Genomic DNA, 27,500 nt, shown 5'->3' with positions numbered 1-27,500 from the left:
CAATCTATAGTAGATTAGTTTTATAGTTAGTTGGACGCTGGTGTCGCTCACTGAAAATAACTGATCGATTGGCTATTTTCGGTGCCCAACAGAACATCATGCTGGTTATAGACGGGGGGAGGAGGGCTTCTTGAAAAAAAAATCAGTTTAAAGCAAAGATATGAGTTAAAATTGTTGTTAAATATATATTCAAAGATTTGCACATAATGTTCACGATTCTTAAAAAATCACACCCTGTGTGAAGGAAGCGGTGCCTTTGGGGCGGGGCTTAACTCATTTCAGTTCGTCCCTATTGTTGGTCTGAGTCGACTTACCAAATTTGTACTTGGTAGCATGCTGCAAACTGGAATGATGGCTGTTTAAAGCCCAGCCAATGGGCAGACAGAGGGGGCGGGGCTTAAGTAATTACAGTTCGTCCCTATTGCTGGTTTTAGTCCATGTACAAAATTTGTACTCCGTAGCATGCTGCGAACTTGAGTTATGGCTGTTTGAAGGCCAGCCAATGGGAAGACAGAGGGGGCGGGGCTTCAGCAATTCATGCTGGTCCCTATTGGTGGTCTAAGTCCACATACCAAATGTGGACTTGGTAGCATGCTGCAAACTGGAGTTATAGCTGTTTAAAATCCTGTGCTCATCCCGTGCTCATACGGGCGCTGGGGGTCCCTGGACCCCTCTTTGATAACGTCAGCAAGTCATGCGCCTCGCTATTGGTGGTGTAAGTCCACATACCAAATTTGGACTTGGTGGCAGGCTTCAAACTGGAGTTATTGCTGTTTAAAATCCCGTGCCCTAAACGGGCGGACGGACATAGCATACGCGGGGGGTCCCTGGACCCCGCTTTGATAACTTCAGCAATTCATGCTCGTCCCTATTGGTGGTGTAAGTCCACATACCAAATTTGGACTTGGTGGCAGGCTTCAAACTGGAGTTATAGCTGTTTAAAATCCCGTGCCCTAAACGGGCGGACTGACATAGCATACGCGGGGGGTCCCTGGACCCCGCTTTGATAACTTCAGCAATTCATGCTCGTCCCTATTGGTGGTGTAAGTCCACATACCAAATTTGGACTTGGTGGCAGGCTTCAAACTGGAGTTATAGCTGTTTAAAATCCCGTGCCCTAAACGGGCGGACGGACATAACATACGCGGGGGGTCCCTGGACCCCTCTTTGCTAACTTCAGCAAGTCATGCTCGTCCCTATTGGTGGTCTAAGTCCACATACCATATTTGGACTTGGTGGCATGCTGCAATCTGGAGTTATAGCTGTGTAAAATCCCGTGCTCATCATCCCGTGCTGATACGGACGGACGGACGGACGGACATACGGACAAAGTCAAGCTTAGAGCGGTTGGCACCGCTAAAAATAGCAGATCTACAAGTTCATAGCGCGGCACAAAGTGACGTGCTATGAGCTTGTATATCTGCTATTTTTGAATAGCCAAAGTACAGTGTACTATAACGGTTAAAGTGGTTAAAATCTAAAATAACACAGATGCTCTCCCGGTTTCAATGGGTTAATGAGATATCATGCACAAGAATTGTTAACAATAGCCATACAAAGCTAAGTGCCATTTGGCTGTCCAGTTTGATTGCATGTGCTCAGGTTTTGCCAAGAGTTATTCACAGCCGGGAAACAAATACTGTATGGAAACCACCTCGGAGCAAAAAAAAAACAAAAATCCTGATTCACAAAACAGCATTGTGAGTTTTGGACGGTGATTACGGTAGAGGACAAATGACAGTCAATTTAACGAGACATAATGGACCCGTTTGGTGTGCACGTGAGGAGCAAAGAGCAGGACAGAAACCAGGACAGGACAGCTATTGTTGACGTATTACACTTTGGCTGCTGCTGCTGATCATGATGATGATGATCATAATAATAACTGTATTTATTACATAAAATGCATAATAATAATACAAAATATAATGATGATAACTTTATTTGTACAGCACCTATATACTTAGTACATTGTAGTGTATATACAGTAAATTCACATAAAATGTACATGTAAATGCATAGTATCGTAAATATGTATGGTAGTACATAAAATGCCTCATGGTCTCACATAGTAAATACTACCAAATAAAATAATAACAAATAGCATGGTGATTGATGATTAAATAAGAATAGAATATAAGCATGAAGATATTAGACCTAAACTTTTATTTGATTAAATGCCATATTAAAAGATAGGACTTCAACTCTCTGATGATGACAGTGTCGACACACAGTTATGCAGTCGTTTACACTGTCAGCTCTTTCCTGCATGGGGAACGTGACCCAGTCTGGGCTGAGGAATGCTGACCCATGGTTGCGAGAGTTCTGCAGCTCGGGTCAGCTCCAATGTCATCTCCAATGTCCTCATATGATCCAAATGTAATCAGCGGATGCGTAGCTACATCACTGTTCTTGGACTTCACGCATCACGCATCTGTAGAAGTCATTTTGTGTTCTTTTCGTAATTATACCGTTCTTCCGTTTGTGTAGTTCTTAAGTGACGCGGTGGGGAATTTGAAAGTCTTCAACGCCCAACGGTCGTGAAATTCAAGACACAAAATGACTATGTAGGTTTTCAGTTGACGCAAGAACTAGGTGGGGGATCCCACAATACTTGGCTGCCTTGTACGGTTTTACCACCCTTCTCTAGTAGCGCCGGCAAAATCCTGGGTATTAGTTTAACTGTGAGAGTGCAGGGTCCATCGTTACATTCTCAGACTTTAACTTTTTAAGGTTTGTTTAATCCATTTGGAACTCAGAGAGTGTACAGATGTGAGTTAAATGAACCCTCAGGATTTCACATTTAGTTTTACTTCTAGTGTTTCCATGATCAATCTCCCTCTCCTCTCTCTGACCTCTCTTTTACAGACAGACCTCCCTGAGGTCATGGAGTCTTATCAGAAGACTGGTGTTCTGAGCTATTGGTTGAGGTGGCATGTTTGCACCCCGGAGCTGGAATACAAATATAGCAGTGCCCTTGCGCGGGCACCTCAAGTCCACAAATAAAGGGATCAAATGAGCCATCTCAGGGAACACATTCAATACGTTGGGGCTCGGCATTAAAGTGGTAGTTTTAACAGGCCTTTTTTTTGTGTGTATGCCCGAAGTGTGTGTCTTGGGGATTAACGGGATGCCAGGGATTTGATTGCATGAGCTTAGACTCTTTGCCTAGAGGTAGACGAACACTGTGCATTGCCGTAATGCTGCAAACAAGTTGTTTCAACAAATCCTCAAGGATGTGCGTGTGTGCGTGCGTGCGTGCGTGTGTGCGTGCGTGCGTGCGTGCGTGTCACAGTGAAGATACTTTCTTATCAAATATGGATAATAAAATATGATTAAGTGTTACTAAATGTCCTTTGAAGGACAGAAACACTGTGTATTTCCCAGTAGAACATCGCTGGCAGTATTTTATAAATATGAATGAAAAAATGAATGAAGTGAGATGTGAATGTGCTCAGAATGCATTTATTTTGCTTTGTTTTAAAAATGACTATGAAACAATAAAGCTCTTTCATTAGTGAAGCAGGCTGAAGGTTTTATCTTTGCTCTATGAATAGCGCAAACAAATATCATAATGAAGGGAGAATTAAACGAAAAACTAAATAGGAACTCTAGGGAGGCGTGAATGTTAGTCTGGTGAAGGTGAATGCCAATGGTCCGCAATAGTGGGAGGCACTGATAATGAAGCATACGAAGGGGGGACAAGATAAAGCGGCTTTGGTGCAGCTTTGGTACCCAGGTCAGTGAGCTCCAGAAAGCTATGGGCGTGCCCTTTGTGCTGATAACCTGTGGCAGCTGAACCAGGAGAGGTATGGAATTGGAAGAACAGGATAAACAAGCACAGTGACAGACCAGGCAGAAAGCATAGGTATAAGCACAGGGAGAGAGGCGTTATGCTGAAACATGGGGCGCTATAAGGTCAGTATCAAATTAATATACACATAGCACATAGAAGGTCAAATGTGCATTCACTCTGGCCTGGGCCGCTCTCTCTCTCTGTGTGACAGGAGAGAGAATGGAGAGACTAAGGGGATTGCCCAAGAACGAGTGGGAACTCAGAGAAGGAAAATAATGAAAGAACGAAAGGCACATCTGAGAACAAGAGCCCAGTTCGATGGAGCTGAATTAATGAAGCGGACTGGCTTGAGGTTTCACATTAATCAGACCCCATTACTCATTACATGTCTGTTACTGATTGTTCTCATCCACTAATTGTCCAGTGAGACATGTTCGTGTGGGGTGGCCATCGTTACAATTAATACAGGTCACGCCAACACACACACACACACACACACACACACACACACACACAAATAAGAGGCTTCCTAGAGACACCGTTAAATTGTTCCTGTGGTGACTCGCCCTCTCCATCTCTCTCTCTCTCTCTCTCTCTCTCTCTCTCTCTCTCTCTCTCTCTCTCTCTCTCTCTCTCTCTCTCTCTCTCTCTCTCTCTGTAAAGTCACACTATTTCTTAGCTATACTTTCTTGGGGAACAGAGATTTTTATTTATTTATTAGATCCCTGTTGGCTTACTGTACTGTGACAGCAGCTACTCTTCCTGGGGTCTCAACCAGCATCAATGCAGTCAAAACAGTCATACAACAGACTCATCACAAAGTACAATACAACACAAAGACATTGATTCATAACCTGCCTAATACATACGATATATTATCTATATTACAATTACATTTTCAGCATAATTGAAATTGATAGATCTCTGATAGAACTCAACCTTAAATCTCAAAGATTTGACTGGGATGTATAGCTCATATTACATTGATTACATTAATTGTTATATTAGACCACTTATGGTGTGAACAAATACAAAACGTATAGTATTACTTTCAGGAAAAAATAATTTAGGTATGTTGCTAAAGCAGCCATACCTCTGCCCATTTCTTTCACCAGTTGATCAATTTGACAATTCCAACTAAGACATTTTGCTATCAACAATAATCCCTAATAACTTTACTTCGGTGTGTAAAATTGGTACAGATTTTAATGAATGGTTACTTTGAACCTAATACCATACATTTAGTGTTTTCTTTATTAACCCATTTAGACCTGAGGCCGATTCTAAAAACACCTTCTAAATCCTGACCTACTGTAAGTTTTCTGAAAAACTTCAAATATTTATTAAAAAATTACAAAAAAAGCTACATACTGTACATGGCAACAAGAACCCTAAATGGGGTTCCCGTCCTGAAAGGTGTTGTTAAAAATAGGGGTTCCTGCCCAAAATGGGTTAAGAAACAAAGGTTTTGTTCAATTTTGTTACATAATTCCTTCATTTACGATATATATACCCCATTGTAGTGCATCATCATCATGTGTATGTGACGTGTGTGTGTGTGTGTGTGTGTGTGTGTGTGTGTGTGTGTGTGTGTGTGTGTGTGTGTGTGTGTGTGTGTGTGTGTGTGTGTGTGTGTGTGTGTGTGTGTGTGCGTGTGCGTGCGGCGTGCGTGTGTGGTCGTGCATCAGGGCAGTGCACCTGGGCACATTTCTGCGTGTGGCCAATGACCATGCAATTATAGCTCTCATCTGCTGCATCTGCTTGACATTTCCCCATTCTTTCTCAGAAATAGATTAAATTGCTAAGTAGTGCATGTGGAGTTTTGTCGATTTTAATCCCAGGTAAAATCATTCTTGGTTTCACTGCAGGCCCACTTTAGAAAACAGCAATAGGCAAATGTCCCACTGATTGACAAAGAAATAGCTACTGTTTTTTAAATATGTGCACCTGTATTTTGTGCTTTGACTTGTGAATGTTAGTCTGGTGAAGGTGAATACCTTTGGTCCGGAACAGTGGGAGGCAATGATAATGATGCACACAAAGGGGAGATAATGTAAAGCGGCTTTGGTACAGCAGCTTTGGTACCCAGGTCAGTGAACTCTAGAAAGCTATTGGCATGCCCTTTGTGCTGATAACCTGTGGCAGCTGAACCAGGAGAGGTTATTTCAGCAAATACATGTTGTGTATGGAATTGGAAGAACAGGATAAACTAGCACAGTGGCAGAACAGGCAGAAAGTATAGGTATACAGTCAGCACATGGAGAGAGGATTTATGCTGAAACATGGGGTGCAATAAGTTAAAGGTAGGGTAAGTGATTTTCTTTGGTGAAAAACCAAAAAGTGTTAAATAGCTCTATATTCTGATAGTACTCATTGCTATAGAGTGTTTGTTCAGTAAAAGGAGTCTCCTTGTCTCTGCAGCTCTTTATAAAACAGAAAATGCATTTTCGTCTCAGTTTCATTTCCAATTTTATCCAATCAGGATAGAGAATTCAATCAGGATATAGATTAAACAAGTGAAATTGGAAGTGATGACACTAAGAAATGAGCAGGCAAAATTGGAACCGGAACACTATAAAAATGAAGCTTAAAAATGGGTACTTTCTCCTGATTGGCTGTATTTTCTGTTTATTAAAGAGCTGGAGAGACGGGGAGACTCCTGTTACTGAACAAACACTCTATAGCAATGATTACTATCAGAATATAGTGCTTTAACCTTTAACAAAATACTTTTTGTTTTAACCCAAAAATATCACTTACCCTACCTTTATGTTAATGCAGTATCAAAATGTGCATTCACTCTAGCCTGGCCCGCTCTGTCTTTCTCTCTCTGTGAGACCAGGAGAGAGAAAGGAGAGATTATAACGGGATTGCCCAAGAACGAGTGGGAACTCAGAGAAGGAAAATAATGAAAGAACGAAAGAGACATCAGAGAACAAGAGCCCCCGCCAAGTTCGATGGAGCTGAATTAATGAAGTGGACTGGCTTGAGGTTTCACATTAATCAGACCCCATTACTCATTACATGTCTGTTACTGATTGTTCTCATCCACTAATTGTCCAGTGAGACATGTTCCTGTGGGATGGCCATCGTTGCAATGAATACACATCACGCCAACACATACACACAAATAAGAGGCTTCCCAGAGACACGGTTAAATCGTTCCTGCGGTGACTCTCCATTTCTCTCTCTCTCTCTCTCTCTCTCTCTCTCTCTCTCTCTCTCTCTCTCTCTCTCTCTCTCTCTCTCTCTCTCTCTCTGTTCCTATTGTCTTTTCTTTAATAAGAACCAATTTATTTAAATAATTGTTTTGGTTTTATAAAATGTTGTTATAGAATTCCTACATTTATGATATATATACATACCCCATCTGATGAAAATAAGTTTCTGGTGAATCCACGTATATCGGAGGAGACGTGGTTGTCTACACCCTCCTGGCAGGGCTATATCACATGGGGGGGGCTTATTATGATGGGTCTATACTTCAGAGAATAACATAATGAACCTTTCTGAGAATAGCTTTGAGAGAGTGATCCCGGTGTATACCGTACTTTCAAATCACTTTCAGACTGCACAGTGCCATTCCCAGCAGTCTTTAGAACTGACATTTCCCCAATTTTTCCCAAAAAGAGATTGAACTGCTAAAGCTGTGCATGTGGAGTTTTGTCAATTTCAATCCGAGGTAAAAATCAATCTCAGTTTCCTTTGCACTACAGGTCCACTTAAGAAAACAGCAATAACAACCTATGTCCCGTGCACTGATTGACACAGAAATAGCTACTATTTTTTATCTTCTTGTTTTTTAGCTATGCACCTGTATTTTCTGACTTAGTTCTTCCTCTAATTCAGAAAATGTCGATCCATTTTCCTGATTGAAAGAATGAACGAGTTAAGAGTACATTTTAGGTGGTTTGATGGGCTGCCTGTGTGATGCCTTGCGTGTTCCAAAGCCTTTGGACCAATTTATCAAATCAAATCAAATCAAACTTTATTTATAGAGCACATTTAAAACAACCGAGATTGACAAAAGTGCTGTACAGAGCAGGAGCAAAACAATCAAAGCAAAAACATATACCTGTAAGCAAGTGTCAACATGAGCACCAAACACGTATATGCACAAAATAAAACAAACATTGGATGCATTCGATAAAAACATTGATGGACTGAGCAGATCTAATACGGAAGGGCAGGCTGTTCCAGAGCCTAGGAGCTGCACCCATAGACATATAAAGGTAGACGCCCCCTCTGGCTCTGAGGCGTCTGTTTCGCGGGCTTGCTTCCGCTTCCGGGGGGCAAGCTGGAAACTCACAGAAGGGGGCGTTCGGTAGGCCAATCAGAGGCCACAACTAGATTCTGACAAGTCCTGGAAAAGACGCGCTGTGATTGGCCAGTAGTCAATGCGCTGTGATTGGCCAGTGCCCGTGTCCTCTAATATGGCGGCCACCATACGATACAGGTCGCTCCAACGAACTGCAGAGGCTAATGAGGTATCTAGGTTTCAATATCTATGGCTGCACCCGCAAATGCCCGTGCGGCCCTGGTTCTCTTGCTAGTTTTGAGCTCGACCAGCAGTAGCTTGTCAGCAGATCTCAGAGCTCTAGCTGGGGTGTAGGGTTCCAGGAGAGATACTGAAGGGCCAGCCCATTTAAAGATTTAAAAGTAAATTGGAGAACCTCACAATCAATCCTAAAATGTACAGGGAGCCAGTGAAGTGAGGCCTAGACAGGGGTTATATGTTCAAGTGCTAGCAGACGAGTAGCAGCATTCTGGACCAATTGCAGTTGCAATTGCAGTTGTTCGATGCCGGTATAAGGAATTGTAGTAGTCAAGTCTTGATGAAATGAAAGCATGGATTGCGATTTCTAACTGTTTTGGGGGGAGATATGTCTTGACCTTTGGTGAGGAGGAGGAGTTGAAAAAAGCTGGTCTTAACAACAGCGCTGATTTCTTTATCAATCTTGAAAGTGCTGTCGGCGCACACAATTTAAGTATTCCTCCATTTTGTAGATAACAGGGCTAAAAACTGGCAGCGTTAGGAGTTTAATTCCAACTGGGAATGGTACATTTAACAGTTGCACAGTCACCCTATATGAGCTTTTTTCTGCTTTGAGAGAAATAATTTAATATGGGCTTTAGTTAGATTATGTTGGAGAGTTCAGCGACCCCAATTGAACTCTTAAGTGCGTGTTATTTAGTTACAACCAAATAAGTGTATTTGGAGGAGTTTAAAGGCAGTTTAAAAGGCTGCTTTACCCTTGATTCGTCTTGTGGTCTATCTAACCTACCGTTCTATCATTGAGATACACATCTCTTTTTCACGGGAGCCGTCCAAGAATCAAAATGCATTACTCAGACTTTGAGGAATAAGTGGCGATAATAAGAACAAACTTCAAAATCCAGATGAAACTTGCAGCGTCACAATGACTAATGGCTCAAACATTTATTCTGCTGTTGACAGCTCTGCTATCAACATGACATAAAGCCCTATTTTTATGGCCTTTACATTTTGGACGTCCCAAAACAATTGCATGGGCCAGACTTGAAGCACCAGTGAAACAAGATGATAATAAAGCCCACAATATGTGTGTGCACACACACACACACACACACACACACACACACACACACACACACACACACACACACACACACACACACACACACATACACACACACACACACACACACGCTTGTATTGCTATACTTGTGAGGACATCAACATTTTAGGTCAGTCATTTTTTTTTTTATCTCCCTAAAGCCAAAAACAGCAGATCTACAAGCTATGAGCTTGTAAATCAGCTATTTTTGGATCATGACACCGGCACGCAACTAAGTATAAATAATATAAATATTTTTTGAGGACCAGGAAAATGGTCAATTGCTCAATTTCTACTATAATTGTGGGGACGATTGGCCCTCACAATACAGTAATACAAGTGTGTACACTCACACACACACACACACACACACACACACACACACACACACACACACACACACACACACACACACACACACACACACACACACACACTCATACGCACGCAGGCTGACCAAAATGTTATACTGTGTGTCATCTTCACTTTATATTTGGAGACTCAGATGCAGTAACTCATTTATTGCGATGCAGATGGATGCAACACGTACGTGATAAAAACCAATAAGCATTCTGCCAATCTCTATCCCACCCAGGGCTAAATGGATTATCCACTGAAATGTGACAGTGAGTGAAAGCAGTTAAACATGATAGGAGCATATGTAGAGAGAGAGAGAGAGAGAGAGAGAGAGAGAGAGAGAGAGAGAGAGAGAGAGAGAGAGAGGGAGGAAGGAAGTGGACAGATGTGGGAGTCTATTACAGATCTGTCCGGGTGAAGGCAGAGTGGACATCATTTGCATCCATCATTTAAAAGGAGTAGTTCACCCAAAAAAATACTTATTTTCTATCAATTACACACCCCATGAAGCCTTGAATTCACTGAGATTTTTTTGTTTTTGTCGCATTCCTGAGACAATAATTTGTTGACCAGGTCAATAGGAGACTCAGTAGGAGACTCTTTGAGTTTCCTACCGGAGACTCCGCTGGTCATCAAATTATTGGCTTAGGAATGCGACAAAAACTAAACAATCTCCACGAATTCAAGGCTTCATGGGGTGTGTAATTGATAGAAAATAAGTAATTATTTGGATGAACTACTCCTTTAAATGTTCTGTTTTATGTATGTAAATGTTTTGTTAATTTGTAACTTTGTATGCCAAGACCCTCCCTCGTAAAAGAGATCTGGAATCTCAACGGGACTTTTACCTAATTCTTTATGCATTTGGGTATGCTAAAATATGTATCTGGGACGAACAACAATAAATATCCATATGTGAGCTTGTAGATCTGCTATTTTCAAATGGCCGAAATGTATATAGGGCTGAAGTGGGTAAGGTATGTTTCGTAATAATAATCAAAATCTACAAAGTAACAAGTAAATAATTGTAGTGGAGCAAAAGTACAATATTTGCCTCTGAGATGTAGTGGAATAGTACTTGAGTAAATGTACTACTTAGTTACTTTACACCACTGCTCACAGTACCTGGATATTGGGTAGGTTGAGAACCACTGTTTTACAACTACATTGTTTTACATGAAGCATTTTGTTGATAGAACAACAGTTTGTTCATATTATAGCACTGTTTCTTACGCAAGCTCTGTCAGTAAAGTGAAGCTATGAGCGAGTACAAATGTAATGTATCGTTGCTCCACTTTTTGTATTGAGCATCCATTGTAGAAATTAGACTCCTCGGGCCGAATAACTCCACTTAACAGTGATATAATGGTAATATAATATGGCCTGTCATGAGTTGTTGCTGAAATAGCACACTGGTTTTACTAATGGACATGTAATGTACTGTAGTGCTTTGATGAAGGTCCGACAGATTAGCTAACTAGATTTAGCTAACTTATTGTAATAAATATGTTATATCGCAAGACCTGCCAGCCCAGGGCTGTGCTGAACTAACTTCTCTTATCTGAGATAGATACATTGTGAAAGAACAAGCTCTAAGAAAAATGGCAGCATAAAAATGTGAATAAAGTCAGACTATATTAGATTGAGTCCTTGTCTGTGTACCCCACCACAATCTTTGAATGTGGAAGCATTCGGAATTCTGTGTTCAATGCATAGTCCATAGTACATATTAAGTTATAGTCCAATCTCCCCCCTGCTATTCCTAGTTCCTTTGTGGGTCAGTGACAAAATGGGGTTGACAAGATGACACATTTTCAATATCTTTCAAAATCTTATTTTAAAGGCATGTATCAGATTTGTTTAAAATGTACATTTTGTAGCCATGTCGGTATAATGTAATTTGAAATGACATTTCCCCCATTTTTACTATGAAAATTACAGAATGTGCCTGAAAATGTCAAATGGTGTAACCTCATATAAAGTATTGAATATCTACTTGGAAGTGAATGAAAGTGTTCACATACGTTTTTTTAAACTTTATTTTATAATATAAAATGAAAATAGATTTTATAAGCATTATCTCTAGATGTGAACTGACTTCTCTTTTCTTCCTCCTTCCATATTGCTACACGTGAATAAAAGAAGCCGAGACAGCCCACTATAAAATCTAGAAAACGCTGTCCTTCTGACTAACTGCACCCCTTTTTTCTCCTCAATAGGCCAATCAGTCTGAAATTGCACATGGCCACTGATCATTGGCATAGGCAGGGCCTGACAAAGCTGATTTTTCTATTCAGCCCAGGGTATGGACTATAATTTGTGACTTTTTATCTTCGGGGCTTTCAGGCATATTTGTCATCTACAAATGAAATCCCTTGAAAAGATGCAAACATCAGCGATTTCATTAACTAAATTTATTATATTTCTAGATTGTACTAGAAAAATACTTTATATATTTGCATTCACATAGTACTGTATCTTTACTCCCAGTGAATAGTGATGTTTTGTGACTTTCGTTTATATTCATTCCAATGTTCAGAATCTCCCTCTGTGCGATGGCTTCTGGTGTCCTATTTTCAATATTCTTTCCTTGATAAGCTGGAATGAGTTATACCTTTTTTATAAAAAAAACGATGCAATCAGAACGCAATTACAGGGCTACCCAGCTACTTATTGTAATATCATATAATTTCAGACCATAATCAGTAGAAGGACTTCACGCCTTCACTCGCAATCTCGCAATTGAAACACACACGGCAGGCACACGCACACATGAGGGCACACACACACAATTAGCTAGAAATGCCATGACAGCCTTGTCACAGAGTCTATAGAGTTGTGCACCATACTGTGAAAATTGCCAGTGCAAATATGAATAGATATTAATCTGTTTCCAGAATAATGTTAGGGATGTGGTTGAATGACAGTGATGTGAGTTAGCTTGCAGACATACTTCCCGATATTTCTCTTTGACCTGTGCCTCCATGGCAATAATGTGACCCTTAAGTTTGGGTGGGGGATATCAGTAGACAGAGCCAGAAAGCAGAAACTTTGTTAAATACAGTATAGCTTGGGGGCAGTAGGAGGCAAGTTTATTTATACTAGAGGTATATCTAGAGTTTGGGCCGCTACGTGGTAGGTGTGAACCTAGGTCGCACCGCTGATCTGTATAACACATTATAAAGCCTTTTATAATCACTAATAAGGTCACGTAGCATAATACTTTATAGTTACTGGTCCCTCACAGATTTGTTTCTTTTTGCCAGGAATCAGGATCATAGTCATAATAGTTGGAATACATCATAACAATTTCATAATGTATTATAATCTGATATCATGCATTATAGCATGATTATGAGTAATAATGAATGAATGAATAAGTGGCCATAGAGTGCTTTAAGTGAAATAAAAATAAAAATAAAATCTTTGCAAGAAAAATATACCAAATCTTTTCTCCTTTACTTTCAGTTCACATAGGAAAGGGCCAAACGCCAGAAGGGCACTTTTGTCTAGTCTTTTCAAAGGGTGGTCTGTGGCCAAATACAGTACATGTCAATTTGGGGAACTTTGACATGAAAATGTTTGACAACCACTGCTATAAGTGAACACCCGCACACTCACATTAAAGTAAATGAATACGCCGAGCCCAGAATCACCTCCTTGGCTGAGGACATTGTGCCAGACATCAAATATATTTTTTTTAATAATCTCACTTGACATTTGCTTGCTTTATTATTTTCTAAACATCAACTTAGTTTGTTTTCCCCATAACTTCATAAAGGTCTCCCTTCCCGTTGTATGTAATTTATAAGTCATGACGCACACGCTTGGCCTAAACAAACACAGCACTTAAAAACCAAAAGAGCATCCTGACCTTGCCTCTCTTAACAGTCAAAGTAGGGGAGCAATTTGGAACCCTGCCTTTAAAAGCATAGCATGATAGATATCTGGGGAATGGCATCATCCATTAGAAAGGCCTAGTTAGGCATGACATCCTATCTATCTACACACAAAGAAAGAAAAACTGATGAAAGCCAAATACTGTGCTGCACAGTCTGTGCATAATAAATGGAACACACTTTCAACTTTACTTCACAAATGTTGCCTTTTATCTAGTGGCCAAAAATAAGGTCTCCCATGTCCACTTAATTTAGTTCTGGGCCTTTTATAAAAATCTCCAAGTTTCCAGATATATTTCAATGGAAAAAAGGGTGCTTGTGCTGATTGGTCAGCTGCTGTATCTTCCCTAGGGAATATGGCAGCTAAACTTGTACTGCAAGAGACCTCACAATTTAACTACTTAAACCCATATCACGAGGGTTCCTCAAACCCCTTGGCCCACTCCTTTTTCCCTCTATACTGTACCATTACCTATGTATGTCTGTCTGTCTGTCTGTCTGTCTGTTGTGCGTGCGTGCGTGCGTGCGTGCGTGCGTGCGTGCGTGCGTGCGTACGTGCATGTGTGAATAGATTGTCAATTGTAACTCAAGTGAACATTGTAAGTATGAACAGCACATTGTAAGTATGCAAACTGCAATTGATACTTTCATTAATGATCACTGTCCTCAAAATGCATTACAGTTCCAAATTGAATCAAAAGGAATTGATGTACATTTCATTAAAACGTAAATGAAGGCAAACTAGTCTAAAGTTTAGAGCTAATTCCACACGCCTGGACAGAAAAGCATGCCTTCATGCTTTTTATTCTTATCTTACTTAGTTTTTATTCCTAGTAAAGTAAAGTTGTTGTTTTTTTTTGCCCTCTCCCCCTGGCTGCCACACACACGTAAAGCGAAATTGAGTACTTAAGAAAATCGCTATATAAATTCCAGGTATTATTATCATTATTATCGTGGGTACAGTAGGTCATAAACATAGAGGTTGACGTGATAGCACTTACTCCACATTGAATGACCAATTTAGCAATAATCTCATCAATCAACAGCAAGGGTCAGATGTTTTATCTCTTGTATCCAGCCCTTCTGTTTTCCGGCACTATTGTTGCTGCCCGACTTAGGAAGACGCCTTTGTCACCACTCGGTCTGGAACGCATCTGAGAATTGAAGACATGCAGAAACCTCAGTGCACAATCACTTTCCATTAGGCAGCAAATCAAGGAAATTAGGGGAAATCATTCCAAAAGGCATCATTAGAATTCAAATAGCTTGAGAACAAAATGCAAACAGTGCTGCCAGAGACAGAGAAATTGTTATTCACAACTCAGTGCGCTTGTCTACTGGGGGGTGGACTCTCATTCGACCACTGATGTCTGACAGCGTGCTAGCTGCACATTTGGAATTGGTATCATGTTCAAATGGCCCCTATGAGATACTCTCATCTGTCAGACACAAATGCAGGAGTGTTTCTTAAAAGCTGTGACTCTTTGTTCTGCAAATAAACTCATGCCAACTCATGCATGCATGCGTTGGCCGCATGCATGCGGCTGTCTAGTGCTGCTTGCTTTGGTTCAAGTGAAATGTGAGATGTGTGGATGTAAAGATATCCAAGTCACATTCTGGCACCTTGACGAAGATAGCCAAGGAGAAAGTCATAAAACACGCACACACGAGCACACACACACACGAGCACACACACACGGACACGGACACAGACACAGACACAGACACACAGACACACACACACACACACACACACACACACACACACACACACACTCACACTCACACTCACACTCACACTCACACTCACACTCACACTCACACACACACACACACACACACACACACACACACACACACACACACACACACACACACAAGAAGTAGGCTTCATAAAACTGATATAAAAAATAGCTGAGAGCTGTTTTTAAACAGGTGAGGAGAAAAATAACTGTTGGTTGGTGGAGACGAATGACGTAAGACCTTGAAACCTTGAAGACAAACACCTGCCCCATGAATTCAAACCCATTCTTGTCTGTGTTAACACACACCGAAAAATCCATGAATGTTCCTTTAACTCTTAGACAGATCTTGTAGTGAAGGAACCACCATTTGCCCCACTGAAAACAGAGCAGATTTCAGACAGACAGACACTCAGCAGACACACAGGGAGTATTTAATTCCCTCAGTACAAACGCTTCTTTTCCAGCACTCAGGGGCAAACTTTTACTGCCACAGCCTTTTCTCACTTAGGCTATAAACCCAACTGCCCATAGTCTATGGAGTGCTGCAAGGGGCTTACAAGCACATGCTTTCCACACATGAAAACTCCGAAGTATACGAATACGTGCACGCGCCGCGCACACGCACACGGACAGCGCCGGACAACACCACACATGCACACGCACAAACGCATGCACAAATACATAAGCTTAATCACACATGCATGTTCACATAGTAGTACACTGCGTACTCACAGCACCCAGATTTAGGGTATATTTGCTCAAGCTGTTAGCGCTGACTTCATCAGACCACACTGTGGTTGTTATATAGACGTAGGCTTGTTAGAGAGCTTTTAAACGCTGCCACATTACTAGATTCCTTCTGGACTGTGTGTGTGCATTCAGGGTGTATGAGGGGGGGGGGGGTGTTCACACATGCACGTTTCTGTGCCAAAGTACAAGCACCAGAACTCAAATTTCTGTCATTTTGCTAAAAGGACTATACATTTTCTTAAGAATTAGCCGTCGAGTTTGAGTTCTGCAAATATTATCTATTCTACAGTGTGATGAGTTCTCTTGGCAATGTCATCATAATGCAGCATGCAATGTATCTTCACAGTTTAACCACATGAACTATAGTTTGAGTGTCCCTCTGGGCATAATAGGTGCATACTTGCCAAAGAAAGGCAGATATTGGGGAAAATAGCAGTAAAGAGATTTGGTGTAGAGGGGAAAAAGGAGGGGACCAAGTACAGACATGGGGGACCTTGATCAATGTCTAAAATAATCTGGGGACCCAATTTACTCTGTTCACAAACCAACTTTGAACAAAAGTGTACACTTTCAGAGTTATATTAAACACTTGAATCAAATACTGTAGCTTGCCATCCAGAGGGACGCTGTGCTTGCATGTCCGATTGAGCCATATGACAGCGCTCTCCACAGTAGCATCTGGTAACAGTACAATGATGAAATCAGCGGGGAATCTCTCAAAGTCTCTACCTAGTGTTAGCTTCACAGTACAGCTGTGTGGCTCGCCAACCGGCTTTGAATCTTGGTGTATGCCCTGGGTCAAGGGTACATTTAATATGCTAGAACTAAGCCATGAAAGAGCTTTGACAGTCACACAAGCTGGCGTGTGCAATGGGGCTGTTCCATCGTGGTAATGAAGCATGGCAGCATGCCATTTAAGTGGAATCTGATCAAGGCATCACCCTTGCTCCCCTGATACCGGGCCAGACACCACGATGATGCTTTGTGTCCCATCTCTCTGACGCAAGACCTCTGCTAGCCTACTTTTCATCACTTTCAACCAGTGGTGTTCAGTTCAGTTCAGTTCGGGTTTATTTGTCATGTGTATAGATACATAGTATAAATACAATGAAAATGATTTTGCTCAGAGCATTCTCTATAGTAATTAAGTACTGTACTTAAGTACAATTTTGAGGTACTTTTACTTTACTGGAGTATTTCCAATTGCCTATACTTTTACTTCTACTCCACTACATCTCAGAAGCAAATATTGTGCTTTTACTCCACTACAATTATTTGAAAACGTTAGTAGTTACTTTGCAGATATAAATTATTATATTATAAAATATACATTAACCACTTATACCCTATTTTATACCTAGGCTATTTGAAAATAGCCGATCTACAAGCTCACAACGCGTTGCATCGCAACGCGTTGTGAGCTTGTAGATCTGCTATTTTCAAACATTTTAGTACTTTTACTTTTGGTACTTTAAGTACATTGAGATACTTATACATTGCAGTATTGATATAGTAAAACATTTGAGTACTTTTTCCACCACTGCTTTCAACTAATTTCAACACCCTATTTTGGTTATGTCATAGGCTAAAATGTTCAACAATTTTCAAATTGTTCAATTTGGAAATCGTTCCATGGCCACAGGGCCACTGTCAGTAGATAGCTCCTTACCTAGACAATCAGGCTTATGGATGACAAGACCTAGAAAAAGTGTAAAACACACCACAGACACTTGCACATGAAACTGGTACATGGATATCAAGACTGAACACAAACATATTATGCACACTTACATCACAATGCATTGCATCGCGACCCATTGTGAGCTTAGAGTTGCTATGTTCAAATAGCCAAAGTATATAAAGTGCTGAAGTGGTTATTGTATATAATAATTGAAAACTACAGCAGTACAACGAGTACCAAAAAAAAAGAAATGCCAAATGGATGAGACACAAAGAAGCCAAAGGCTTGTTTCCATTGTGGTCCATTAAACATTCAACTCTGGACAAATAACAAGTGCTACAAACAATGATACAAAATAAACTAGAAAAAGTGCTCCTCGGAGTACAGGTCTCCGCCAGGCCAGGTAGGTTATTGTGGCCTCCTGGTGGGGCTATAATGGGGCTAATGTGAAAAGGGTGCCATTTCTTCTTAGGCCTTTCAATCGGACACTGCATTCATGATTTGAGGCATTTTGTTACAAAAATGTGTTTTGCTAAATTAGACCTGTAGGTGGCGCTTTAACAGGCCAATGTGAAAAGGGTGGCATTTCTTCCTCAGCCTAGTGGGAACGTGTGCACAAAGTTTCACGGAAATCGCATGCTGCGTTGATGTTTTGAGGCATTTTGTTCAAGTGGAACCAATCCTGCAAACCAATCCACGATGTGGAGGATGCCACTGACAAGAGACATAACAGAGCTCACCGACGTTACTGTTTATCATTGCTCTTTATTTTTTATTATTTGATTGTTATTGTTTGTTTAATTTCTGCTATACATTTGAGTAGAGGAATCAAAACCTAAACATGTTACTTACAGTATGTAGCTTATAAGATGTAACAATAAAATCTTGAATCTGGACATGCATCGCTCGGTACAACCACACTTTGCAGTTTCTTGAAAAGGTCTGGTTGAGAGTTAAGCAGCAGAACATTGTCTTACACGGCTGGGTGTGTTTTGTTCCAAGAGTGTTGTGAAGCTCTCTAATCTGTGGGGGCATGCGTTGCAATACACATTCTCCTCTGGTGGAAGTGCTTGTTATACCGTGATGTTATCTGAATACTGATACAAACCACTTTAGTGGTGGAGGGGCAGGATTATGGATCTTGTACATCACAGGTACAGGCAAAATAAGCAGTTATCAAAGGCCCAGAGATTGTACTTCGATATGATATGATATCCCTATGATTATACTTTGCTGGCTTTCTTATGGTTTGTTCATACAGTACAAAGTATACAGAGCCATAAGAGTTATTTTCCCTGCATGAGACCAACTGATGACACAAAGAAGTGCATACTGTATAACGTACACTATAAAATACTCAGTGTTAATTTAACTCACTACAAATGTAATCAAATGGACCCGTAAGCATCCATTACTTTATGTCACTGAGTTAAAAATGGGTAAATTAGTAATGAGGATTTCACTGTGTTACAGCATCTGTTGACAATTCCTGAAAAAAAGGAGGATGTGTTTTTCAAAAGTCTGGCATGAATCAGTTATCACTTACGTATCCACAGATATGCAAAATGTGACACCATTTGCAGCTTTTCATCTTTAACAAGGATATCAGTCTATAATGGACTTAAAACACATTTAGCTCAAAGTGACAGGACTGTGTAAAGCTGGCAGCATACTTCAAACAGTCAACTTTTATCAGCTTCCCGAAACAGAACAAGTTTTCCGTGGTCTACATATTAGATCTTGCACCTTACACAGACCTTAATTACAGTTCTGGAATGGAAATTTTGCCTCCTGCGATCTCCAGTCTCCTCTCATCAACCTCTGATGCGCTTTGTCATAATTATTTGTCTCATAGATTTTTGCAGTTTCCGGTGGCAGACACTCTCTTCAGTGGACAAAGTGTGCCGTCATGAATTAATTTTCATTAGGTTGTGTTTGTAGTCCCTCAGAGAGGGATGATATTGTTTTTTGTACCTCTTAACCTCCTCAGCCAACCTTTCCTCAAAACATTAAAATTGCATTTCATTGCTGGCAGATTGCGGGGATAAAACATAATAAATCACGAGGACCTTGAATATATGACCAAAGGCAATCACATACAATGTTGACATTGGTTTCTTACAGTGGTGTAGAAATGCAAGAAGTGCCAAAAAGAACTTTGTTGGATAATTTGCTCTGCAGTTACAGTACGTACTTCATTTTGTTCTTATGACTTTGCTTCCGCAAGAGGTATGCTGCAGCCTTACACTTCTAAGCTCTGTGTGATGCCTGTGATTTCATTTAGTCCATTCATTCCAATTCCAAGGAACCTCCATGATTTCAGATGTGATTGCAAAACTCCTGTTTTTTCCCCCTCTACGGAATTAACAGCAGAAGACGATATTTCGTTCAGTTCAGCTGCTTGAAATGGAACACATAAAACATTTTATTGTTCAGGGTACTCAATTTCACCATAAATTAATAAAAAAGCATTGTTTCAATTCATCCGTAAAATAAATTAATTGCTTTGCGTTGCACTAGAGGGATGTTACGTAAATTAAACAGAATTACGGATATCACACAGAGCTTAATGGGAACAAGGCGTGCAAAATTCTGACCACACACACACACACACACACACACACACACACACACACACAAACACACAAACACACAAACACACATACTCTCACGCACGCACGCACGCACGCACGCACGCACGCACGCACGCACGCACGCACACACACACACACACACACACACACACACACACACACACACACACACACACACACACACACACACACACAATAACACAATAACACAATAACCCAGCTCTGACCAGAATGAAACAAGGAAACAGCACCCAGAGGACAATATGAGTGTAAAATCCACAAACACATTCTGTCTTTCTCTCTGGCAGGATGCCTCATCCCCTGGATGATGGCAGGCTATTTGCTGCCATAATGCCACGCTATTATCTGGTTTTGTTCAAAGGACAGCGATACTGGAGGGACATCACGAGAAAGAAAAAAAAAACACATCTCGGAGCAAATTATAATTAACAGAAAAATCCAACCACCTGCATGGCTTCTTTTACCGGACCCGGGGGCCAGGCCAATACGAGGCTATGTCCCTTATGACTGACTGACTGACTGACTGACTGACTTTTACTTGTAACTGTAGTATTTCTACTTTGCAATATTGATACTTTTATCATTTTTTATACTTTTACCACCACTGCCAAATGGTGAGCCAAGGCACACTGGTGTGGTGTGAGACAAGTCCTGGTGTGCCTTGAGATTTTGTAACAATCACATTATTATTGCAATTACACAGTATTGCAACTGCCCAACGGTGAAACATTAAAACAATCAATTTGATAACAATGTCACCTCTATTCAAGGGGTATTGTCCCACCCCTAATAGACGAATCCACAGACGCGCTGCCTGTAGCTGCCTGTAGGCGGCCATTGCTGCGGTGTCGCGTCCGCGGAGCATTGAAACCGCAGCAATGGCTGGTTTCAAATCCGTGGATTTGTGTATATGCACACATACACACACACACACACACACACACACACACACACACACACACACACACACACACACACACACACACACAAAAATGTACGTAGTGTACACACATAAACAGGTCAATTGTAGAGGGTTTTGTGTGCTGTTATTTATCATGAATTGCTTATTCTCAGTGATGTGAGACTCGGGTACAGTGTAAATGTGGTTATATGCCATCATTCCATCCACTGCCAAATAGCCCTTCTATTAAAATCAAATCTGCTTGATTTCTCCGAGTTGCTGTCTCTTGTGTCCTTGGTCACGTGTATTAGAATAGAATATATTGATATAGATACACTGCAGATAGATACTGTAGATAGATACTGTAGATAGAGATATATAGACACGCACGCACGCACGCACGCACGCACGCACGCACGCACGCACGCACGCACGCACGCACGCACGCACGCACGCACGCACGCACACACACACACACACACACACACACACACACACACACACACACACACACACACACACACACACACACACACACACTCCACAAGGTATCGTTTTAGTTGTGTCCAGAGAGTGTCTGGTGATGTAGCTTCTGTATGCATGAGCCCTGGGGTGCTGTAGGGCAGAGATAAGGCAGAGCTCCTGTGTTAATCCAAGACAGGATTAGCAGGTCTGAATGTCCCACAAGAGAGAGAGAGAGAGAGAGAGAGAGAGAGAGAGAGAGAGAAAGAGACAGAGAGAGAGAGAGAGCGAGAGCGAGAGGCAGGAGGGCCGGGCGCAAGGTTTTTATACAGTAGTTTATAGCATTTTAGTTATTAGCTATTATAGCATATTAGTTTTTATTTCAATTTTCCCCCCCTTTTTTCAGTCTAGTTTTAATTTGTTTTAAAAGCTGGTATTCTTGTTCAGTTTAGTTTTTTAAAGCTTTGTTTTCATTTCGTTTTTATTCGTTTTAGTTTTTTATTGTAATAGGGGGTAGTCAGTCAGGGACAAGATCCAACAAAATCTGAAAAATAGCAAAAATAGCAGATCCACAAAAGCTCACAAAGTGTAGCATCTCAATGCGTTGTAAGCTTGTAGGTTTTTGAGAAAGACTAAAACTGAGGACATCTCCTCTATGATTTTAGTTAGTTTTAGTTACTTTTGTAAACACACTATACAGTGTCAGTTGGTTTTCGTTCTTTTGTAAAGCCTCGTCTCTATTTTTATTTCAGTAAACTAAAATGTTGGTGTTTCATTAGTTTTAGTATATTGGCTGGGAGCACAGAACAACTATATCGATGTGTGCACAATGCACGCACGCACGCGCACACTCATTGTAATTTAAATTCCAGACATTTCATATAGCAACTACGTTTTTCAGAAAATTCTTAGGATTTAGAGAACGAGCAATTGGAAGTGATGAAAAGAGGAGAGAGTTATCGAAAGAGAAGAGAGCATTCCAGTGAAACTCTGTGAAACCTTTCGCCTATAATGACATGGCCAAAATAGGGTGGGCAGGTTGAAAGTGGTAAATTGGCAGCTAGGGCACACAAGCCGAGCATGACGCCTCACTTCCCTCACACTGGTCTCCAGTCAACAGGTGCCATGCCCGCACTGTGCAGCTGGATTAGTGGTGGGGGTTGTCTATTTTCTGCCCGCTATCTAAAAGGCTGAACAACATAGTGCAGATTGCTGTGAGCTTCAGGGACATTGGGGAGGTAGCTTTGTTGATCTGTCAATTCCCACAACCTGCCTTTCATCTGTCGCTAATATAGTTTACAGCTCATAGCCAGAGGAATCTAAATGCACGCACACTCATTCGTTTGTGACCAAGCAAATTACTCATAGAGCTTTGTGTATACATGCACGTGACCTTGCACATACACGCACGCACGCACATACAGTATATGCACACCAGTCCTACGCCGTATAGTTTATGTCTTTGGAATAGAAATGAGGAAAATAGTTGCAGTGGGTATTGTGTTCCCAGCGTCATAGTAGTATGATAGAGAGATCACAGGAAGTCATGGGAGGAGAAAACAAATCTGCCAAGGAGAGAGAGAGAAAGACAGAAAGAGAGAGAGATAGGAAAGGGAGAGGGAAAGAGTGCATCGAAAAAAATAAAAATAAATCAACACTGAGGATTTAACTGTTTATAAGGGTAAAAAGACAACCTAGGAGTCCACCTTTAGTTTAGGTTTTGTTAGTTAAATTATCACTGAGGATTTCATGCCTAATGTAGGCATAATATAGGCATACAACGATGTTAAAGCCATGCTTTTGTTTCAACTAAAGCCTGATTTACACTTGTTCACGCATGGTCTCATACCGAAAATGAGTGAGACATTGCACATTAGCCACTTTTACTTAATGCACTTTACTGTGCTTCTATTCTCTATCTATCTTTTAACTGCATTGATGGGCCTTCACATTGAATAATTTCACCCATACTTGTAAAGTGATGTGACAATAAAGTTGGATTCTGATTCTGATTCTGACACTGGCACGCAACTAAATATAAATCAGGCATAAAACTATTCAAAAAGTAATTTTTCCCTATCTTAAAGTCTTCAGTGGATCATCAAAATCGCACAAAACCTCTGATATTGGCAAGAGGGCAAGTTGCAGAATAATCAGTTTTCTATACTTATCATTACTGCAAACATAATGTAGCTATAAGCCCTGGAGCACCAGGCCAGCTGGAAACATGTTGATTTGCTGAATATTCTTGGCTCACTTTATACTTGCTTCCTCTTAATCACCGAGATTCAGCCTGACACGCACGCACGCGCGCGCGCACACACACACACATACACACACACACACACACACACACACACACACACACACACACACACACACACACACACACACACACAGTATGTAAATGCATTTCACAAAGTATAATTCTGTGCATCTGCACAACTTTGTATGTATGTACATGTGTGCTTGATTGAGTGTATGTGGGTTTATGAGGTGTATGTGTGCTCATTTGTGTGGGTATACAGTATGCAACAAGTGAGCTTGTTTGTGTGTATGTGGGTGTATTTACAGTAAAATACTATATACTGCACAAGTGTGCTTGTTAGATTGTAGGTGGGTGTGTGTACAACTGTGCTTGTTAGATTGTAGGTGGGTGTGTGTACAAGTGTGCTTGTTAGATTGTATGTGTGTGTGTGTGTGTGTGTGTGTGTGTGTGTGTGTGTGTGTGTGTGTGTGTGTGTGTGTGTGTGTGTGTGTGTGTGTGTGTGTGTGTGTGTGTGTGTGTGTGTGTGTGTGTGTGTGTGTGTGTGTGTGTGTGTGTGTGTGTGTACATCTGCGCTTGTTAGTGTGCAATTAGCAATGCAATGTGCTCCCGGGGTAGCAGGATTGATTTATATTTGTTGTGGGCCGGTGTCTCCCACAGAAAATGTCAGATCTACAAGCTCACAGCGCGTCGCACAGCGATGCGTTGTGAGCTTGGAGACCTGACATTTTCGGTGCAAGACATGAAGCGCAAGCAAGCATAACTCAGGCTTGAGGGTGCTGCTCCTGGCGCCTAACGAGAAGTCACACTCCACCGCTTCCCTAATCCTATCCTCCCACATCACATCCTGTTAGAAATAACACCAAACTGAGCATTAAATGAGCTTATTACAAGCAAGGTGGGTGAAATAAGCCTGCACAACTAAGACTTTCACCCACCTTACTTGTAATGTGATGTGACAAAGACTGATTCTGATTCTGATCTTTCCATTAGTGCTGGGGGTTGTCTATTTTCTGCCCGCTGGTATCTAAAAGGCTGAACAACATAGTGAAGATTGCTGTGAGCTTCAGGGACATTGGGGAGGTAGCTTTGTTGATCTGTCAATTCCCACAACCTGCCTTCATCTGTCGCTAATATAGTTTACAGCACATAGCCAGAGGAGTCTAAATGCACGCACACACATCCGTTTGTGACCAAGCGAATTACTCATAAAGCTTTGTGCACATGCACGTGACCTTGCACATACACGCACGCACACACATACAGTATATGCACACCAGTGCTATACGCCGTAGTATATGTCTTTGGAATGGAAATGAGGAAAATAGATTCTGTTATTCGTGTGAAACATAAAATGTGATCAATTGACTAGAGTCAATCCTCCACCCCAGCCCACTTCCGCTCCCATCCTTGAACTCTGTCTCAAAGGGAAAGGTAATGTTACGCAGGCAGGCCAACAACACCCTGAATGCATTGGCAGACCTGTTCAAAAGGTCATCAAATTGTGCATAAGTTAACCAGAGAGAGAGAGAAGAAAGACTAGGGAGAAACATTTAAATGAGTGAATGTACTGTATGGGAGAAAGATTTGATAGAGATCCTCCCTTTCAGCAGTTCTCATGCCAGGAGCAACACCACAAACAGGCCAGGGTGGAAAATGTCTCCTCTAAGTCCGTCTATGATATGTGCCATCATGCACCGTATGTGTGTGGCTGTGAGTGCATCGTTTTAATGACAGAGCTCCCACACGTTCACAGGCCTGGGTGATGCTCCATGTTCCACTGTAGGAGCCCTGTAAATTCACGTGGAAAGAGTGACTGTTGTTAAAGGGCATCTGCACATGCTAAATGCACTCACACGCACACACATGCGCACACGCACACACACACACACACACACACACACACACACACACACACACACACACACACATTGCTGTAAACCTGTTTCTTGCTGATGGGCGAGGGTTTTACTGCAAGCTAAAACCTAGAGCTGAAAATTGAACCTTTTTATTGTCTGCTCTCAAGGCGCAGATTATTATAGTTGCAGTATAAAAAAAGAAGGAAAAAACAAACCAGTGTTAAAGCAAATCCCTTTGATATCAAAACAAGCAAACCATCTTGGGAAATGAGGCATGAGCATAAACCTTTTCCATAAATGAATTGTTATCTGAACCATTAAGGGGATACAAGAGGGCCTTGCTTTCCTCACCTCTACACAGCACAAATCCGGAGTGTTAATTTACCTCTGAGCTGTACTCTCAGAGTTAAATGAACACTTTGAACATTTTCAGTGTGTTTTGCTTGATGATTACCTCACAGCTGCCGTCTGACTTGTAGATATTGTTCACACAGCTTATCTGATGCTGTTAACTAGGCTCTCACTCCTGTCACAATGACTACTGGGAGATTGAGCAGATTTAGCTCTCTCTGCATGTGTGCGGAGAGAGAGAGTGCGTGCGTGCATGCGTGTGTCTATATGTGGCTGAACAAGCTGACGGGAGTGATGCCGTGACACATGTAGATGTGTCCACCATTACAGACCCTTATAACTGAAGCCTCTCTATTTGTATCTGCAAGCTTGTGTGTGTGTGTGTGTGTGTGTGTGTGTGTGTGTGTGTGTGTGTGTGTGTGTGTGTGTGTGTGTGTGTGTGTGTGTGTGTGTGTGTGTGTGTGTGTGTGTGTGTGTGTGTGTGTGTGTGTGTGTGTGTGTCAACTGCATTAAGAAGGATTTACAAGCAGAGTAATAATAATAGCCTGTTATGTCCCGTGTCTCATTGACAGGTATGAAGAAGCAGCTCTGCTGACTGAGGAAGGGGTGTTGAAGAGGAAAAGGCGGTAAATAAACTGATGGGAGATGATGGATGGCCGACCCTAAACCAGAAGAGCTGTTTCCTTTGTAAAGAGTTTGATATATTTCCAGTCACAGTGGATCACAGTGGATGCGGAGAACACAAACTATTTGAAGCGGTCAGGAACAGAGGAACTGTCTGCCACTGTTCCCCAGGGATTGTTTATATAAACATGCACCATCCTCCTGTCACTCCCTGAACTTCCTGTTGTACTGACAAAAGAGGAAAAGATTGCACCTAGCTCTAACAGAACACAAGCGATTATTATTATTATATTTGAATTAATTTCCCCTCCCATTTCTCTCACATTGACCCTCTCTCTCAACTTACCATGCACCCTCACCCTCATGCGGTGTGTATATGAACATAAATTGTGTACAGCATATGTACATATAAATGTATTTCCAAAACTGCCATTCACTGAAGATGGATTGCAGTTATCTGACAGCGAAGGGAGAGTTTCGCTGCTGATGGAGGGCAGGGAGTCATCGCTGGCGTCAACCTATCAGTGGTTTCTGTTTACAAAATATACTCTATTTTACGTAGCAGTAATGTCAGTAATGGCAGAGGCCACAGACCTG

General features: G+C 41.3%; 1 protein-coding gene across 2 annotated transcripts in view; it reads left to right on the top strand.

Annotated features, from left to right (window-relative positions):
* The window catches only part of uts2r (urotensin 2 receptor), a 49,511-nt gene that overhangs the window by 20,445 nt on the left and 1,566 nt on the right, over positions 1-27,500 (top strand). For both annotated transcript variants that reach the window (XR_014602302.1, XM_084078967.1), the window contains exon 4: positions 26,852-27,500. This exon is cut by the window's right edge. The gene's annotated coding sequence lies outside the window, so the exon portion shown is untranslated. The remainder of the gene's footprint in view (positions 1-26,851) is intronic.

Source organism: Gymnoscopelus microlampas (assembly GCF_963454915.1).
Source record: "Gymnoscopelus microlampas genome assembly, chromosome: 14".
Lineage (NCBI taxonomy): Eukaryota > Metazoa > Chordata > Actinopteri > Myctophiformes > Myctophidae > Gymnoscopelus > Gymnoscopelus microlampas.
This window is presented reverse-complemented; position numbering and strand designations above follow the sequence as displayed.